The following is a 19,110-nucleotide window of genomic DNA, read 5'->3' as shown; positions in this document are numbered from 1 at the left end:
GGTATAAGAATGTAATGGAATATTATTGTGCCATAAGAAATGAAAAAAAAGAGATGATTTCAGAGAATCCTGAGTAGTAATTGATTCACTGTGAATTGAGGAGAATAAGGAGCATAATTTTTATAATATAAAAATGTACATTATAAATGTAATGTAAAGAAAAATGACCCTGAAAGAAGACTTAAGAACTCTGATCAAAGCAAAGACCAACGATGTCTCTAAAACACCTATGATGAAGCATGATACCCACCTCCTGACCAAGGGTGATGGACACAAGAGACAAATATATTTGGACAGGGCCCTGTGGGGATTTATTTTGCTTGACTAGGCTGATTTGTTACAAGGGTTTTTTTTCTGTTCCTTCCTTACTCTAGGTTAATGAAATGGGGGTGGGGGTGGAGGAAGCAATAATGAGGCCAAGAAAAAAAAGAGAGAGTTGTAACCTTTTTTAAAATGTGCAAAAGAGAACAGAAGGAAGCACAAACAGGCTAGTTTTGTGTAGAATTGATAATAAGTTTTCTTTTTTCCCCAAAGCAAGGAGTGTGTAATGAGGATTCACAGTTTCATAGAGAATACAGCTTTTGTGGTCTTTGTGGAAATGCTCTCTCTTTGGGTGTTTAAATTCAGAATAAAAAGTTACGATTTTAAAGAGTGGGAAGGGAGAAAGGAGACAGAATGGTAGTATCATAGAGCTACCAAAGATCATGTAATGCTATCCTCTGATTTGACAGTGGAAAATCGAAGCCCAAAGAGGAAGAACTTGCACAAGATCCCACAGGCAGTAAAGTCTCTCTTATCTGGCTCTTCCTCTCCATCCTTTTGTCACAGTCCTAGTTCAGGCTATCACTTTATGCCTAGATTAGTCAATAACCTAACTGGTCTCCCTGACTCTTGTTCCTCTCCCTTCCCCATGCTAACCTGCATACATAACCTTCCTCATATGCAACTGGGTCCCTGTCCCTCCTCTACCCAGAAATCTTTCCTAGTTCTCAGTGTCCTACAGGGTCATAGGATCAAAGGATTGAGAGCTGGAAAGTGATCATCTAGCACAACTCATTCATTTTTCAGATAAGGACAAAGACCAGACTCCTCACTCTGGCATTTAAGACTCTCCATGATCTGGTACCAACTTACCTATTTATTCAACTTTCTCTCTCACTACTACCCGATGTTACATTAAGGCTGGTCTCTTTTATGCTGTTCCTTCTTCCTGGAATGCATTCTCTTTTCCCTTGTTTTCCATTTATCTAAATCTCTCATTCAATTGTGAGCTTCTTGAGGACAGAGACTGTCTTTTGCCTTTTTGTGTATCTCCAAAGTTCAGCACAGTGCCTGGCACATGGTAAATATTTAACGAATGTTGAATGAATTGAAATGAAAGTCATTTTTCCAGTGTACTCAGTTCTTCCAGTTCTGCTTTTTCCACTTTACATTATTTTATAAAGGTCACTCTAAGAGTTTTTTTGGTCACAAATAATTTCCTTAATACACTTAGAAGCCATGATTTTCTTGCTGTGGTTACTGATTCCCCAGATCACAACATATCTCTGCCTATGTAGATCTTTGAGTAATTACTCTAATTAAAAATTCTGTCACTTTGTGGTCAGGTGAACCTCTAGACTGGTCCTCCAATAACAGAAAGCCTGTAATTGGGCCTATATTTGAAGCCCTTTCAGATGGGCAATCCCCACTGGCATAACCTTGAAGGACCTATGATGCCTCAGAGATAAAACACAGAATATGATAGATACATAAGAAGTACCAGGTGCCATAAGGATTCAGAAGGAAAAAGAGTTTCCAGTTTGGGATTGGGAAGGGAAAATTCCTGCAAAGCTTAATAGAGAAGTTGACATTTGAGTTGGGTTCTAAAGGATGGAATTTCAATGGTACACGAGAGAACACAAAATTATATTTCCCTTTTTGCAGTTTGGACCTCAGATTCCTCTTTTATAAAATGAGGGAGTTACACAAGATCTAAATTTATGATCTTATTATCATACATTAGGGCCTAAAGGTCATATAAATTACAAGTGATCTTAGTCTGTTAGTATTCACTATAGAAACAGACTTCCTTTCTAGCTAGATCAGAAGGTATACGATTCTTCATCCAGCCAGCCTTCTGACTCTAGGAGTCCCCTTAGGTTCTATCCTAGTCCTTCTTCTCCTCTATCTCCATATACTTTTCTCAATGGTTCATCAGCCCCCAGGGATTCAATGATCATATCTATGGTAATAGTTTTGCAGTCTTTCAATTCAGTCCTAATCTCTCTCCTGAATTCCAGTGCCACATCACCAACTGTCTACTGGATGTCCAAGAGGCAGCTCCAACACCGTATGTCTAAAACAGAATTCATTATCTTCTCCCCTAAACCCATCTCTCCTCCGAATTTCTCAGTTTCTATTGGGGATACTGCAATCCTTTCCCTCACCCAGTTTCACAACCTCAAAGTCATTCTTAGCTTTTCATATTCCTTACCATTCACATCCAATCGTTACTTCCTGTCCATTCTAGCTCCACAACACCTCTCCCAACCATCTCTTCTTCTCCATTTGCATGGCCATCATCCTAGACTAGGCTCCCATCACCTCTCACCTATACTATGGCAGTAGCTTCCTAACTGGTTTCTCTGTTTCTCTCTGTCTCTCTAATTCACCATCTACAGAGCTGCCAAAATAACCTTCCTAAGGCACAGATCTGACCTGGCTCAGCAATCCATAATGGCTCCTTCTTGCCTCTAGAATCAAATGAAAACTGCTCAGTTTAGCATTCAAAGCCTTTCTCAGTCTGTCTCCAGCCTAACTTTCCAGACTGACTTCACATTATTCCCTTCCTGTACTCTACATTCTAATCAAACAGGCCTATTTGCTATTCCCCAAACTCGGTATTCATCTCCTACCTTTGCACCCTGATGCTAAATCTTTCTCATCCTGCCAAGAATCCCTCCAGATCCCACCAAAGCAGTCAACAAATATCCCCAAGTCAGCACTGTGTGCTCAGGACTATAGTGAACACTGGATGATCACAGTAGAAAGAGTTCTAGTCTGAATATCTGAAAATCAGTTTGGACCCTAGCTCTCTCACTTACTCAGTGTTAGAGCTTAGTTAATTGCTTCTCCTCTCCAGGTCTCAGTTACCTCATCAGTAAAAAGGGGTAGAGTGAAAAGAGCACTGGACTTGGATCCAGACTCTTCTACTTGCTAAATGTATGACCTTGGGCAAATCATTTCTCCTCTTTGGCCTGAGCTTTCTCATCTAAAATTCAATAATTCAACAAATATTTAAGTACCTACAATGTCACAGGAACTGTGCACCAAATCTCTAAGATCCCTGGCAGCTCTAATACTCTGATTCTATAGGCTTAATAATGTCTGATCTGCCTCTGTACAGGGTTGTTGTAAGGATCAAATGAGATAATATATGTGAACAAGTTTATAAATGGTACAGAACTCTATACACATGAGAGATCATTATCACTAGTCTGTGTCCTTGAAAGTACCAGATCTTTTAAAAATACAAAATCCTGGAGAAAAGCCTGTGGACAGAAGCAAGCCATCCCAGGCACCTGAACAAGCCGTGTATCAGGAGCAAAGGGCACCCATATATTTAGCTTCAGGAGAACCGTTATTTGTGGAAATGGATTGCAATTTACAAAAAAAAAAAACCATACTTTTTGAAAACAGAAAAGGGGAGATCATCTATGTAGGGGTTTGCCTTTTTGAGATAATCACATAAATTAGGACCATTGGAAAAAAGTTCATTGAGTAGTGAAGTGACGTGTAGGTATAAAAAGGCATAAACTATTTGATTATAAGTGAACACGTACTCCTAGTCCTTTACAAGAAAAAAAATATTTGCGTCATGTAGCAGCTGATAGGTTATCTATGTGTAGCTGGAAGTGGATGGAACATTAGAAGTTCCATTTTTTTCAAGCTAACAGAACTTCTGTACCTCTAGAGTCCAAAGATAAAGGAGGTTTATAAAGATGCTTTAGAATCAAGTAAATTTAATTATATTCTATTTCTTTGAAAATTATCAGCACATGCTGGGTATATATGTGTATAGACCTGTCTGGCTCCCTGCCCCTACAAAACTGAGGTCCCCAAACTTCCACTTGTAGATCTGGCCCTGTACTAGATGCTAGAACCAACTTTCTCCCTGGCCAGGAGGATTCAAAGAAGACCTTGATCGGTAGTTGGGCCCAAGTTACAGTCTCACTGAGGCCATCCTCAATGGAACAGCCAGTAAGAGTGATCATAAGGCCAACTGTATCTCCTAGATCTTCATGAGGCTCAGCATCTCCTTCTCTACCTATGTCAAGAACTTTGTGTTCCAAAGACCTCCTCCGGGCCAATGTTATCTTTGTAAGGTATGTATTGGGGACAGAGAGAAAAGGTGAACATATTTACCCTCTGCCCTTCTCAAGTAGCAAGGGTTCGCATTTAGGATTTCCTAGGTGCCCAGCCTGGGAATATACATACATACGGTATGTGTGTGTAGATATGTAAACACTACATATACACATATACACTATATCTATCTATCTAATCTATTTATGTGGCTGCCAGAAACTTTTTCACTGTCAAAACAGAAGACAGAAAATATTTTTATAAATCAAAACATTTCTTTCGATTGCTTGTCTAAAATTGTAAAGCCCTTTCAAGGAGTTCTAAGACATATGTTCAAGAATGACTCATCTTAGGTCATTGAAAGCACTCAGCTTTGCTTCCTGACTCACAAGCAGCCAAGGCCTGTTACTTTTAAGTGCAAAAGAGTACACTAGAGTGTTTTTCTGAGGAAATTTTGTCCAGAGGTCCCAGCTGTTCTACTTCCCATGTGATAGAATTCATGTAGCAGAATATGTATTTACCATAGTTACTCATCCAGGAAAGTTGTCATTTTCTGAATTGGTGGAGTTTGCTTTCCTGCACCAGCTTGAAATGCTATCACTTTTGCCACTAGAGGAATCTGGGGAGGCCAAAAGGCTGCCTGTTAACAGAAGTCAAAGAAATGTGAGACTCAGGAGAATATAGCAACTGTAGGACTACACTGTTCATTGCCTATATTGTCAAATGGAAGAGCTAGTTGGCAGCTGCACCCTCTAGGCCATGGCTGCAGTAAAGATTTCCTTACTGCAATTTACTGTTTCCCTCTACTCTCTGAACCTTAGGGGCAATGAAATTCCATAAAGCCAAATCCTACTAAGTTTTATATTCTCCATTAGTAAAAGAAAACCACTGAGCTCAAACAGAATTCTATGATACTATCCAAGAAAGGGAGTCAGTTGTATGGCTCAGTGGATAGAGTACTGGGCCTGGAGTCAGGAAGACCTGAGTTTAAATCCAACCTCAGACACTTACTAGTTGTATGTTTGTGTATGACCCTGGATAAGAATCATTTAACCTCTATTTATCTTAATCCACTGAAGGAAATGGCAAACCACTCTAGTATTTTTGCCAAGAAAATCCCATGGACAGTATAGATAAAGGGTTGGACACAACAGAACAACAACAACATCCAAGAAAAGAAGCTCCATGAAGAAAATTAAGCACAGAAACAAGACTGGGACTGAGAAACAAAGCTAAGCTCCCAAGGAAGGAGACTGTGCATTCAGAATATCATTGAGGCAAAGGCACTGAGGCTCAGCTATTCTCAGGAATCCTCTGGTTTCTGATTTCATGGTGACTGAGAGGAAGCCATATTCACCAAGATGAACAACATCCAACTTGCTGGGTTTCTCAGGATCATCCGCGTCTTCCTGAATCCCATTTGTTCAGACTGATAGCAGTTTGTTTGGGATGTCCCTAAGCTGAACCCTCATCAGGACAGTTGATTGAGACCAGTTCCAGGTCCCCTCAAATCCCTCTAATCACTAGGAGACTGAGGTAGTGGAATGAGTCCTGGAATGAGAGTCAGGAAAGATTTTGAGCTCAGTTTTCAAAATGGTGAGTTGAATATGTTTATGAGAAATCTCAGTCCAGTCCAATAGGCAGCTGGAGACTTGAGGTCACTTCTCCTCTACAGTCCTCAAGTTCCTGATCTATAAACGAGGGGGGGATAGACTATAATCTAGTCATCATATCAGAGGTTCTTAACCTATTTTTGTCACATACCCCCTCAGCAGTCTGATAAGGCTTATGGACCTAGTCTCAGAAAAAAATGTTTTTAAATAAATGAAGGGAGAATCAAGTTCCAATTAGAGGTTAGCAAAAATCAAAATACAATCTTTCCCCACTTAAGTTCCTGGACCTCCTGAAATCTAGCCATAGGGTAAAGAAGCCCTGTACTAGAAGATTTCAAAGATGCCTTCCAGATCTGCATTCTATGATCTAAAATCTTTCTTAATCTTGTACAGGAAAGCTAGGTGCAACAGTGGGAGAGACTGTTGCACTTGGAGTCTGGAAGACCTGAGCTTTAATCTTGCCTCAATCATAGCCCCTTGTGTGGTTCTGCTAGAACAGTCAGCATCTAATATCTGTCTGCCTCAGTTTCCTCATATGTAAAGTAGGGATAATACTAGCACCTACCTTACAGGGTTTCTGGGAGGAACAAATGGGATAATATAGGCAAAGTGCTTCACAAAACTTTGAAGCAGTTTCTCATAGAATCAGTATTATCAAGAAGCCTCCACTCAGGGTCTTTGGGTGATATTGCCACCTAGTGGAAAGTGGTCGCAATAAGCAGTGAAGACAATAGTAAAGAACAGGGAATTCAAATAAACAAAAAACATTTTTTTAAATACACAGGAAGATGGCAGGAAACATTGCAAAAATGGTGACAGCAAGTCAAGGATGAAACCATCCTAGAACCCGTTTCCAAATTTCAATGGCGGACAATAATATGGTTTGTTTGGAATTAATATGCATTAATGTAGTGGGTCATCCTTTTTCAGGTGGGGAGTTTGATAGCCCACATTTGCTTCTAAAAAGTAATGAAGCAGAGTACTTTCCTGCTTCCCTATCTTTGTTCGTGCTGTTCCCTCCTCCTAGATGCCGTCTCCCTCTCTAACTCTCTCAAAATCTTATCCTTGTCAAATACCTCTCTAATAGAATTTAACACATTATGCTGGAGAACAACAATAACAATAGCTGCCATTTTCAGAGCACTTTAAAGTTTACAAAGCACTCTACATATGTTATCTCAGTGAGGTAGGTGCTCTGATTATTCTCATTTTATAGATCAGGAAACTGAGGCTGAGATGGGTTAAGTGACTTGCCAGGGACCAAATCTCATGCTGGATTCAAACTCAGGTCTTCCTGACCCCAACAAAGTCCAGCATTCTATCCATTGCACCACTTGACTACATGGTATATCCCTTACTTACTAGAATTCAGAGAACCTTAAAGTTGGAAGAAAACCTAAGAGATAATTCTCTAGATGAAAAAAACAGGCCAAGAGAGGCCAACTGACTTGCTCAAGGTCACAGAGCTAAGCAGCCACAAGATGACTCAAATCTAGGTCTCCTGATCCCTAGTAGATCAGACATCAATAGACCCCATATTACCTCTGACTAGGCTGAAAGCTACTTGAAATCAATCACAGCATGTTAGGGTAGTGGAAAGGAAGGTCCCAGGGAGCAGGCACGGGTTTTCACTGTATCTTTGTACCCACGGTGCCTCACTCACAATGGAAGCTTCATAAATACAACTTGTTAGAGCAGAGAGCAAACTAAAAGAAACCTTGGAAATCATATAATCCATATGCTGTATTTTACATATACGGAGCCTGCAGGCCAGAGAAGGGGAGTGATTTGCCCAAGGTCACAGAACTGGTTTGTGACAGAAACAAGACAAGCATCCAAGTCTCCTGATTCTCAGTCCACCGCCCCTCCCACTCTGCTCTGTATCTCCTAGGAGCCATAACAACATTTTACACATAGTTGTTAAATGTCTACTCTTTGTTGGATAAAGAAAACAATGTATTATTTATTTAATTTTGTCTACATATCTTTGGAAATTTTATGGCACTCTACCACTGCAATATGGGCATTTCCTCACTTCAGTGGTACAGATCAAAACCTGCCCACACCCTCTCATGCTGTGTGACTCTTGTCTGTGCTCTCCCAGAAAGTTTCCAGAAAAGATCCATTATAAAATTATTTCAACTAATGGTTTTCTAGATTATTTCTTTTATGTAATGAAGGAATACCAATGAAGCATTTCTACTATAAATGCATACTGCAAAATCTCTTTTTTTATACAGTTTGTTCTGATGTGACATTTCCCAACTAATTCCCAAAGAAACCCCCTCCCACAACAAAATTATACTCCCCCCAAAAATAGTCAAGTAAAACTGCTTCAGAGCAATTGCCAACATCATCAGTGTAAGTTGGGGTCACAGAGATGTCTGAATCGCATTTCTATATACAATATTTTTGACAAAGGCTATCACTAACAAAGGCAGCTAGGTGACACAGTGGATAGAGCATTGGGACTGGAATCAACAAGACCTGGTCTCAGACACTTAGCAGCTGTGTGACCCTGGGCAAGTTGCTTAACTGTTTGCCTCAGTTTCCTCATCAGTCAAATGAGCTGGAGAAGGAAATGGTAAACCACTCCAGTGTCTTTGCCAAGAAAACCCCAACTGGAGTCACAAAGAGTCGGACATGAGTGAAACGACTGAACAAAAACAATCGCTAACAAAAGCTATATGCTATTTTGGAACCAGCCTACCAAAACTTAGAGAGAACTCATCAATCGAAGGTTGGCAACTGGGAGTCAAATTTTAGAGAGGACACAGATAAGCTAGAAACTGTCCAGGGAAGAAGAGAACAGTGAAGGTCCATGCCATAGGAGGATTGGGTGAAGAAACTTAGGGACATTTAACCTGAAGGAGAGAAGATTTAAGGGAGCTGTCTTCAGGTATTGGAAGAAATATAATGTGGAAGAGAGATTTAACTCATTCTAATTGGCCCCAGAAGGCAGAAGAGGGAGTTATGGGTGGAAATTGCAGAGGCAAATGGGATTGGACTGCTTAGGAGGTAGTGGATTTCTCCTCACTTGAAGACCTCAGTCTTCAAGAACAGCTTAGATGCCTCATCTCAAATATAACGCAAAGGGGATGGACTAGATGGCCTCTTAAGGTTTCTTCCAAGTCTTTCTGTGATTCTGCAAATTTTTTTCAGACACAAGACCTGATGAATAATAAGAGATAACACTCCTCCCTTATATAGGGCTTTATATTAAAGTTTGCAAAAGCCTTCACATACATTATCTTATTTAAGGCTCACAACAACCTTGTAAGGTAGATACTACAGATACCTTATTCCCATGACTATTTATAAGCCAACAAATATTTTTAGGTGCCTACTATGTGCTAGACTAAGGATGAAGAGATTAAAGTCTATATCGCTGGAGGCAGCACCCAAACTTATAAAAGAGCCTTGAAAAGCCATTACTAAATCATTATTAACAAATGTAAACTCATAAGGAAAGTAATTTTTATTAAAATGTAACCAATTTCTGTAATCAAGTTCTTTAACCAATTTCTAGGCTACACCATACACCAAAAATATACTGAACATTGTCTTTAGGAAAAGCTAAAAGTCATGCAAAGTTCGGTACAACTCATACACAACCATAGAACTTTGTCATCTAAATGTTTCCTTTCAAATAATGCTCTCCAATTTTGTGTTTTACAATTTGTGTTCTTTAAAATTATATAAACAATGCTTATGGACTTGAGGTCGCACAGTCCTCCATCAGTCCTGATTGCATATATGTGTTTGACAGAAATGTTTCTGCTAAAAATATTTCACTTTTTCTACTTACTTCAAGTAATCTTTAAAATTTCAGTACAAATTATACAGAATTCAGACCTGTAGCCTAATGGAAGTATGGTCAATTGATGTCAAAAACATCCTATGTATCTTTAGACACATTCTGTGCAATTTCCTCTGTATGTCAGGGCTTGCCATTTTTCAGTTTAATCCATTTTTAGCTAATAATGACCACATTTTTCAAAGTACTAAAAGCTTGTGTCAGTTCCCTGGGGCAGCACAACCTAGATGGATTATAGAGGTTTGGGAAGGTAGCACTTCTTTGTTACTTAAACAGTTCAGTAATTGCACATCTAAACAGTAAGAAGGGTTGCACATCCTCCATAATGTAAGCAGATAAAGCCAATTTGCATTTTGTAAGTTTCCCTAACCAAATGTTGGGAGGAAGGAGCTCCTGTTTCCCCTTTCCTACCTATAAATGTAGACAATAAAATCACAGAATAAAGAAATGACATTATTGTCAGAAGCTTAGGTCACCATGAAGGGTCTGATAGGAAGGAAAAAGTGGCCCCCAAGCTTAGGGGGAAACAGGACTCTGAAACTCCCAAAGGCATAATGAAGTATGCTTTTAGCTGATATTAGGTTTCAGAGGTTGATGAAATGATAGAAGAGCAAAAAATGTGACAGCGCTAGGGGGTGTGGCAAATACATATTTTAATTCCATGTCAGGTCAAGCTCACTTCCCACCCTGGTCTCCCACTCTCCCAAGAACACAGGATGCTCTGACATTTTAAGGTCAGCTAGTCCAACCCCCTAGATGATAGACAACCATTCCTGAAAAGTGTTCTTCCAATTTCCTTTTGAAAATCTCCAGGGACAGAGAGTTCATAACTTTCCTAAGACAGCGGGATTACACGGAGCCAATATCTACCTCCCTGGAACTTTTTATCTGTTGGTCTTTGTTCTGGTCTTTGAAATCCCACAAAATAAATCATCTCTCTTTCGCATATCAACCTTTCAAATAACTGAACTTTTTTACTATCACGTCCCCACCACCACTACCACCACTTCTTCTTCAGGCTGAGAATTCTTAGTTCCTTCACTTGATCGTTATAGGGCACAGTTTTGAAATCCATGCCAGTGGAACACAAACTCTGACTGATCCTGTCAAGGTACAAAGGCTTTGGGGATGGGCCTGGGGGCAGACTTGTCATTTAAGGACTAGTGTAGTTAAGTTTAGAAAGACATAGCATCAGAGTGGCCTCAGGCTGATGAATTTTTCAGTCACAGCCACTCTGGCAAACCATCTACCAGGGGCCAATTAATCAGATCCTTGAAGGGAATGGAGGAGAAGGAACTAGGCAAACAGCAAGCATCCTCCATCAACACATTTAACAACCTTCATTAATTTCAAGCCACTTTTACTAAAATGACAAAGGTAATTTGAATCTATATTTCCTAAAAGTCCTCTCTTTCTCAAGTAATTTCCCCAGAAAAGTGCCGCTTAGAGAATAAGAGGGAGACGATTTGGAAGGGATTGAAGAGGTTTGATATTTGTTTTCTTTTCTTCCAAAAGCTTATGATTTCCTATTTGAGGAATTCCCTTTGATCAAAGGAGCTAGAGAACAAGAATTAGGGGTGAACAGCAACTTAAATTGCTATTAGAGATCATGTGACTTGGGGAACAAATGGTCATTTACATGGAAAGCTTGGACCCCTGCAGATAAGCAGGGAATCTAATGAGAGTTTAGCTTTTGTGGCACATCTATTAACTCAGATGGCACTTTAGTAAGATGACAAAAATCAATAAAATTACAATTTGGAGGAGGAGGCGTACTATGGGACCCACACACTAATGCATGGTTGATGGTACTGTGAATTGACCCAGCCATCCTGGAAAGCACTTTGCCCAACTCTGCCCCCAAAGTCACTCAATTGTGCATAAGTTTTGACCTGGTGACCACACTTCCAAAGAGACTAGAAAAAGAAGTACAAAATTAGCTCTATTTGCTATGGGACCTTAGGTAGTTCTAGAGAATCTGTTCTTTTTGTGTGTGTTTTGTATACACTTGAAAGCAGCGGTTCTAAACCTTTCTTCATCATGGATCTCTTAAGCAGTCCAGTGAAATCCACAGGTTCTCTTCTCAAAATGATGTTTTTAAATAATGTTCTCAGAATAATGTTTTTAAATAATTGAAGGAAATACTAAATTTCAGTTAGAGGTCTGTGAAAATAAAGATGTAATTTTTTCCTATCTGTTCACAGACCTGAAATCTCTTTGTGGACCCCAAGTAAATAACAACAATAATGACAGCAGCAGCTGACAGTCATAGTCATTTTTAAGATTTACAAAGCACTTGATGTAGATTTATCTCATTTGCTCCCACAACCTCCAATCTCCCCACTGATGTTCTTACCAAGTACTAAAAAAGGCCAAATGGGCTTGAGCAAATGCTTTAGGATCCCTAACAAAGCCAGATTTTGCAACATGTAAAAACCTTTGGATTTAAGTCAAACAGCCCTTCGTATAGCTGAACAGAAAATATGAAGCGGATTATTGGCAAGAAAAGAAGCTGGGAATTTTCTTCCTACTAAGCAAACTTAGAGATGGGAAAGACAAAGAAGGATCCAATCTTTCTACTTTCCAGAAAGACCTGAAACCATTCCAGCACGGGCTGCTTCAAGCACTGCACATGCCTGGAGCTCAAAAGGAACCGACCACAAAGAACTGGAAACAAAGCAGATGCCCAGTGATTGGGGAATGGCTAAACAAATTGTGGTCCAAGAATGGAATGGAATATTACTGAGCTGTAAGAAATGATGCGCATGATGAACACTAAGATGCATGGAAAGACTTAAATGAACTGATGGGAAGTGACATGAACAGAGTCAGGAAGATAATGTACATAATGACAACAACAATGGAAATGGAAAGAATCACTTCCATAAAACATCTGAAAATTAATGATACAAAATTATAAAGAACAAGCTTGGCTGGCAAAGAAGAGACATGGGAAGACACCTGACCCCTGCTCTTTTGAGGAGGTTGGCAGAGGGTGGAATCCATGATTGTGCACTATTACATGCAATGGCAGGTTTTTTCAAGGTACTGATCAGTTTTGCTGATGTTTTCCCCACTTTTTCCTTTTTTGTTATAAGGAATGGCTCTCACACAGCGACAGGGGAACCTAAGAAACATAAAAACAGAAGATATCAATAAAATCTACTTTTAAAAGGAATCTACCAGAGGCTTTGGTTCAACTGTACCCCACTCTGCCTAGTGCTGGTGTAGGAGCTTGGAAGGCCTACATACCTCACAGTATTTTATTCTATTAGAATATTGTTGAAGGTACACAGTATGCATATGAAAGTCTTAACTGAAGCAGTTCACTATAAACTGTGACATATACTGCTACATGTTCAGAGATCATAGATTTAAAGGAGTAAAGGATCCCAGGGGCCATCTAATTCAACCTCCTCACTTTACAGATAAAGAAACTAAGGCCCAGGTAGCATTAGAAACAAGATTTGAACCCAGGTCCTCTGATTTCAGGGTAGCTAGGTGATACAGTGTCTGGAGCACTGGGCCTGGAGTCAAGAAGACTCGTCTTCCTGAGTTCAGATCTGGCCTCAGACACTTACTAGCTGTGTAATTCCTGGGCAAGTCATTTCACCCTGTTTGCCTCAGTTTCCTCATCTGTAAAATGAGCTGGAGGAGAAAATGGAAAAGCACTCCAGTATCTCTGCCAAATGGGGTTATAGAGAGTCTGAAACAACTGAACAACAATCTCTAACTCCAGAACCACTGTGCTTTCCACTGTGACACACTGCTTCCCACACTAAATGATTTAATTTTTTTTTTTAATCTTAGGCTTTGTGTTCTGGAAAGGACCTTGGAACCCAATATTTTGCAGATAAGAGAATTGAACTCTGTAAATAACAACTTAAATAATCAAGCTTCATTTTATTTTATACCTATAAAAGCTAATTTTTCTGGTGTAGTGTTTTGTTTTAGAAGGGTTTTTGTTGTTTTTTGTTTGTTCATTTGTTTTGGAGAGGGAGGAGGGGAGTTCCTGTGATTTCACTAGTGTAGGGAACTTCAGTGTGGAAATTTGACAGAAGCAACATCTCATCCGTAAAGCAGCATCTTGGAGAGTTGGCTGGGGCACCGAGAGGCCACGCAGCTTGTAGGAAGCCACACAGCTAGTATGACTGAGAGGCAGGCCTTAAACTCTAGTCTTCCTGACTCCAAGGTGGGTCCTTTGGACACTACACCACTATGCCTCTCACAGAGATAATAGTCATCCATTAATACACCTTTAATCATCACTATAATAATATGATCCAATGCTTTTAGGTATAAGCTGACTTACTAGGACAATTTCCCCAATTTACAACTGGCTAGACATTAATATAAGGTTTCCTCTCTCCAGATGCATTAAATACTATCAAAGTATAAGAGCAGATTAAACAGATTAATAGTGTGAAACAGCTGGGTTAGTTGGATTTTTGAAAAAACAAACCCTTGGATACGACTAAATGTGCATTTGAGTGTGCTAACTTGGAGAGATTTTCACATAGCACACCTCTTGTTTCTGGCAGAGGGAACAGGAACAGACAAACTGGAAGGCAGCTCCTTTTCCCTCTTCCTGTAGTTGTTTTATCCTTTGGGTAGATTACAATAAAGGCTATACAGGGGGAGATGGGTGCCCGAGTCCTCCTCCTTCCCTCCAGGAAACCTTCTACTCTGATCTAGACAGGAAGGAACAGACCTCAGGATGCTTTCAGGCATTGCCAGGCCTCAGGCCCCATAGGCCTAAAGACTGAACAAGTCCAGCCAATGCTTCCACATTCTTACTTTTTGGTGAGAATTGCCTTTCTTCTCTTGAGTAATAGCAGTGCAGACTTTGGCTTTGTCAAGAAGGACTATGGGACCTGTAGGCCTGAGGCACACCTACTTTATCCAAAGAGCCATTCAAGAAGGACCTACACTACTTATTATTTTAAGAATCCAAGTGAAGACAAGAGTCCCTTTCAGCCAAAATATGTTGACTAGGACACAGTCACAAATCTAACACTGAGTGAAGAATAAGCTTTGATTCCTAGCTCACCTTAAAGCATATGTTGTATTATACCAGTCACAATTGTAATGTTCCCAGAATGGTTTGTTTTAGAGAGCTGCTTACTGACTCCTAGTTCTTTTCCTTGACATCTAGTCACTGTCACCACCATATTTGGTTTCTAGTTTTGTTAGTAAAAGAAGGTGGCTTAAGCAGTTTAAAAAAAAAGAAAGAAAAATGACCAAAAAGTGCAGAAATAAACCTCTCCACTATGCTATTCCTGAGTGTTATTTTTCTCTGAAAAAATATTTAGAGCAGAGGTCTAGGATTTAGTCTGAGGTTGTAAATTTATTTCTTTTTTAATATTTTGATATCTGCATTTCAACATAATTTGTTTCCTTTGTAATATTTTGTATTTTATTGTATGCATCAAAAACTTTATTCTGACAAGGAGTCCCTTGGCTTCACCAGCCCGCCAAAGGGGTCTGGGACACAGTAGAAGCTAAGAACTCTTGATTTAGAACAGCAAAACATAAGTAATCATATACAAGCCACAAATAGCAAATGAATAAAAAATGAAAATAAAAACTTCCAAGTACAGAGTACTATTTCTTACCATTAATGAATTTCGCATTTTAATATATTGGAGTAAAATTAACTCCTCAACCAAGCCCTACTCCAATGCCTCAGTGGGGCATGTGGCAATAACAGTTTCTTAAAGGCTATACCAACTAAGCACAGACTCTAAAGGCCCTACACCAAGCTAGGAAGGCTTCAAGGATGGGCCCAGAGATGCATTATGTGCCTGTCCTCAGAGGAACCGCCTGACTATGGTAAATGCCTATGAAATTCCTCTGATCTTGATGCAGTGGTCTCTGTTTCCAGTTCTGTCACTTTCTACCTATGTAATATTGGGGAATTCACATTACCTCTCTGAATCCCCAGTTTTTTCTGTAAAATGAAAGAGCAGCACTAGACAGCCCTCTGAGGTTCTCTTCCAGCTCAAAATCTAAATATGATCTTACGATTCTCAAACTAGGACCACAGGATTTTAGAATTGGAAAGGGATGTCATTTTACAGGGGAGAAAACAGAATTTGAGAGAGGAAAACGACTGGTCCAAGGTCACACAGTAAACAGCAAAGTTGTGGCAGAGCACTAGGCTTTCCAACTTCAAATCTACTGCCCCCCCTTCTATACTAAGTTGGCCACAAGTTTGGTTTTTGACAAATTCATGTAAAGAAGAGGGTGAGGAGAGGAGAAAAGAGAAGGGGAAAGAGGGAGAGGGAGGGAGAGAGAGGGAGAGAGAGGGAAAGGGAGAGGGGGAGATGGAGGAAGAAGAGGGAGAGGGAGAAGAGGGAGGGGGGAGAGGGGGGAGGGTGGGAGGGGGAGAGGGGGGAGAGGAAGAAGGAGTTTTCAATGTCTGTCTAATTTCTTCCTTGCTGTCTCTGGTGAATGGCTCAATGCCTCTGCATGATTTAGTTACCTGACTTTTTAAAGGAACTGGATTATTTGGCCATCAAGCCAAATATATGTGGAACTTACACCAATGACCATGACTCCGTTCCAAACCAACTAAAATAACCTTAAATTTTTTCACAACCACAAGAAGCCTCCTAACAGAAATTTTTTAAAAAAGAGCTAGCCAAAAGTCTTGAGCACCTGTACTGACAGGGAATCAAGAGACAGTATTAATACATATAATAGAAATCCACAAATTATTCCAAACTTTGTGTTTTATTCAGTAGTTTAGATTCCCTTCCCCAGCAGAATGTCTTCCAATAAGGAAAGGGGCGACACACTGATTTGAAATATTCTATTTACTGTCTTGAACATCTGGCAGCAAGCTCCTTGGTCTCCAAAGTGGTCAGATGCAAACCGCTTTAATTAAGGCCCTTCCCGGATACTTAGTTATGGGATCTGCCAAAGAAGTAGACTCGAATCTGGGCTAATGCATCAAACTGTAACATAGAGTCCTTTGCATTATTAAGAAACTTAGGAGCCCCTATTAGGAACTCCTAAGTTGTATCAGGTGCTGTAGGAATGAAGTCTCCAAGGTAATGTGGTGAGTACCTCAGGGGACCTGGCTTAGTAGCTTGTTTGAAGATTGTATTTCACAGATTACACTTAAAATCCTTTCTAACCACAGTGCAAAATACAAGCGCTGTAATCTTAATGCAATGACCCTCCAACAGCCTTCCTGTCCTAATATCACAGAGAGTATTAATTGTACTGAACAACTTTAATTATACTGCATCAATATTGTGAAACTGTCACAAGTGAAAATAGGATCTAACTGGATTTTCAGAGTGAATTTGTGCCACAGATTATACCACAAAATAATTTTTAAATGTTATCCCTAAACAAAAATTATTATACTGACCCACTATCAGTATAACTTTTGAGTTGTTTTCATTATAATCAACTAGCAAGAAGCAAGGTCTGGGAAGATAGGGACTCTGCTTTCTCTTTCTTTACTCAACAGTATCTAGAGTGAGTCTTGGCACACAGTAAACATTCACTAACTGTTTGATGAAGGAATGAATTAATCAACAGACATTTATTGGAGATTCCACTGCTGAAAGATACTGTGCTAGGCAATATGGGGATGACAGGGTACCTGTACTTGAGGACAATACAGCTGGGAATAGTATACAGCTGGGGAAAAAAACCCAGAACATATTTATATATATAAATGAATGCTACATTGGCATTCAGAAGAAGAAATCATCTCTGAAAGGTTGAGTGGTCAAGAAAGACCAGAAGGAAGGCATGCTAGAAAAAAGAGCGCATTTTGATAAGTGGAAAAGAAGGAGATGAACGTTTATGATAGAGGGATTGGGGTGACCAAAGACTTGGAAAACAGAAATTAGGAGAAAATACAGGGAAGTATTGATCAAGAAGACTAGACAGAAAAGTGGGAGGGATCAAATTGTGGAGGACCCTGAATGCCAGACTAAGGCACTGGAGCTGTAGGCCACAGAGAGCTCTAGAAAGTTTCTAAGCATAAGATAGTTGTATGCAAAATGATGTTTTGAGAAAAAAGGAGAATAGAGGTAGAGATACCAGTTAAGAGCCTAGTCTCCCTTGTAACTGAAAGGGGACCTGGCCAATATGGCTCTATCCTCCACCCATTTGCAGTTTGATCGCTCTAATTAGGATGCTAAGTGGCCAAAACAAACCTGTTTTCTCTTTCCGCCCTGACTGCATTCAAGTGAGGGAGACATGTTGTAACGTATGGACAGGGAGAAGCCTCAGGCTCTCCCCACTCAGGGTAACATTGGGCCCATGGATATAGACCCTATTCTCTGCCTTTCATCATTTGCTTTTAAGTAAAGGAGCATTAGAGACAGCTGCAGCCTTGTGAGCTTTGAAAGGTTGGAATGGCAAGCTAGCAGAGATCTGGGAACCCTCCTATGCCAGATTATTCATCCAGCCAAGATGGTGAGGAGCAAAGTCCTGAGCAACTGGTTTGACCCAGGATAGATGGAAGGTGGTCAGGAGAGAGCTATAGTCATTCATCCATCAACTATGCCAAATTGTGAACTTAGTGGGACTAATGCTGTGTAGAGACACCACTCTCAACACAAACCAATGATAGGAGGGAGATTGTGCCCCCAGATGTTAGAAGGGGGAATGGTTTGTATTTCTATTCTTGTTATTTCTTTCCAGTGATTATCTCTTTGTAAAAGCTAATTGATATTAACTGGTTAAATTAATCACAAAGAGGCGGCCCTTTTCCTTGTCAAGGCCCACTTCTCTACATCTACCCTTGATCCCAACCCTTCCTGTCCACCCTGGCTATATACTACATACTGGCTATTTCCCTGATGGCTACAAATATGGCTAGATCTAACCCAGTTACTTTCTTCAGTTTCCCTCCCCCCTCTCCTCCTAACTGTTTAATCCATTGGCCCTTTCTTAGTTTTCATTCCCCTTGACCATAGCTTTAGGCAACGTCGTTCACCACCTCCTTCTGCAATACTCTCCTCCTTTGCTATCTGTAAGACTCTCCTTTCCTGGTTCTTCTTTAGTCAACCCTTCTCAGGCTCCTCTGCTGGCTCTTCTTCCATCTTTGCCCCTGTAGGCATGAGTATGCATTCCAAAGTTCTATCTTGGGACCATTTCACTTCTCTCTGTAAACCCTCTCTCTTGGTAATCCCATTAATAACTATTAAATAATAATAAAAGCTATTATGTATATAGCCCTTTAAGGTTTACCCAGTTTAAAAATATCTGATTTTATGCTCACAACAGCTCTAGGAATTAGGTTCTATTGTTTTACAGATGATAAAACTGAGGCAGACAGATATTAAGTGACTTGCCCAGAGTCAT

General features: G+C 40.0%; 1 long non-coding RNA gene across 4 annotated transcripts in view; it reads right to left on the bottom strand.

Moving 5' to 3' along the window:
- Positions 1–19,110, bottom strand: part of LOC140515978 (uncharacterized) — a 98,281-nt gene that overhangs the window by 62,956 nt on the left and 16,215 nt on the right. The window contains exon 3 of one of the 4 annotated variants that reach the window (XR_011971230.1): positions 4,869–4,987. The exons of the other annotated variants lie outside the window; for them this stretch is intronic. This is a non-coding gene — a long non-coding RNA (uncharacterized lncRNA). The remainder of the gene's footprint in view (positions 1–4,868; positions 4,988–19,110) is intronic. 4 annotated transcript variants of the gene reach the window in all.

The sequence above is a fragment of the Notamacropus eugenii genome, chromosome X (genome assembly GCF_028372415.1).
Source record: "Notamacropus eugenii isolate mMacEug1 chromosome X, mMacEug1.pri_v2, whole genome shotgun sequence".
NCBI lineage: Eukaryota > Metazoa > Chordata > Mammalia > Diprotodontia > Macropodidae > Notamacropus > Notamacropus eugenii.
The sequence above is the reverse complement of the archived record's forward strand: the minus strand, read 5'-3'. Positions and strand labels throughout refer to the sequence as shown.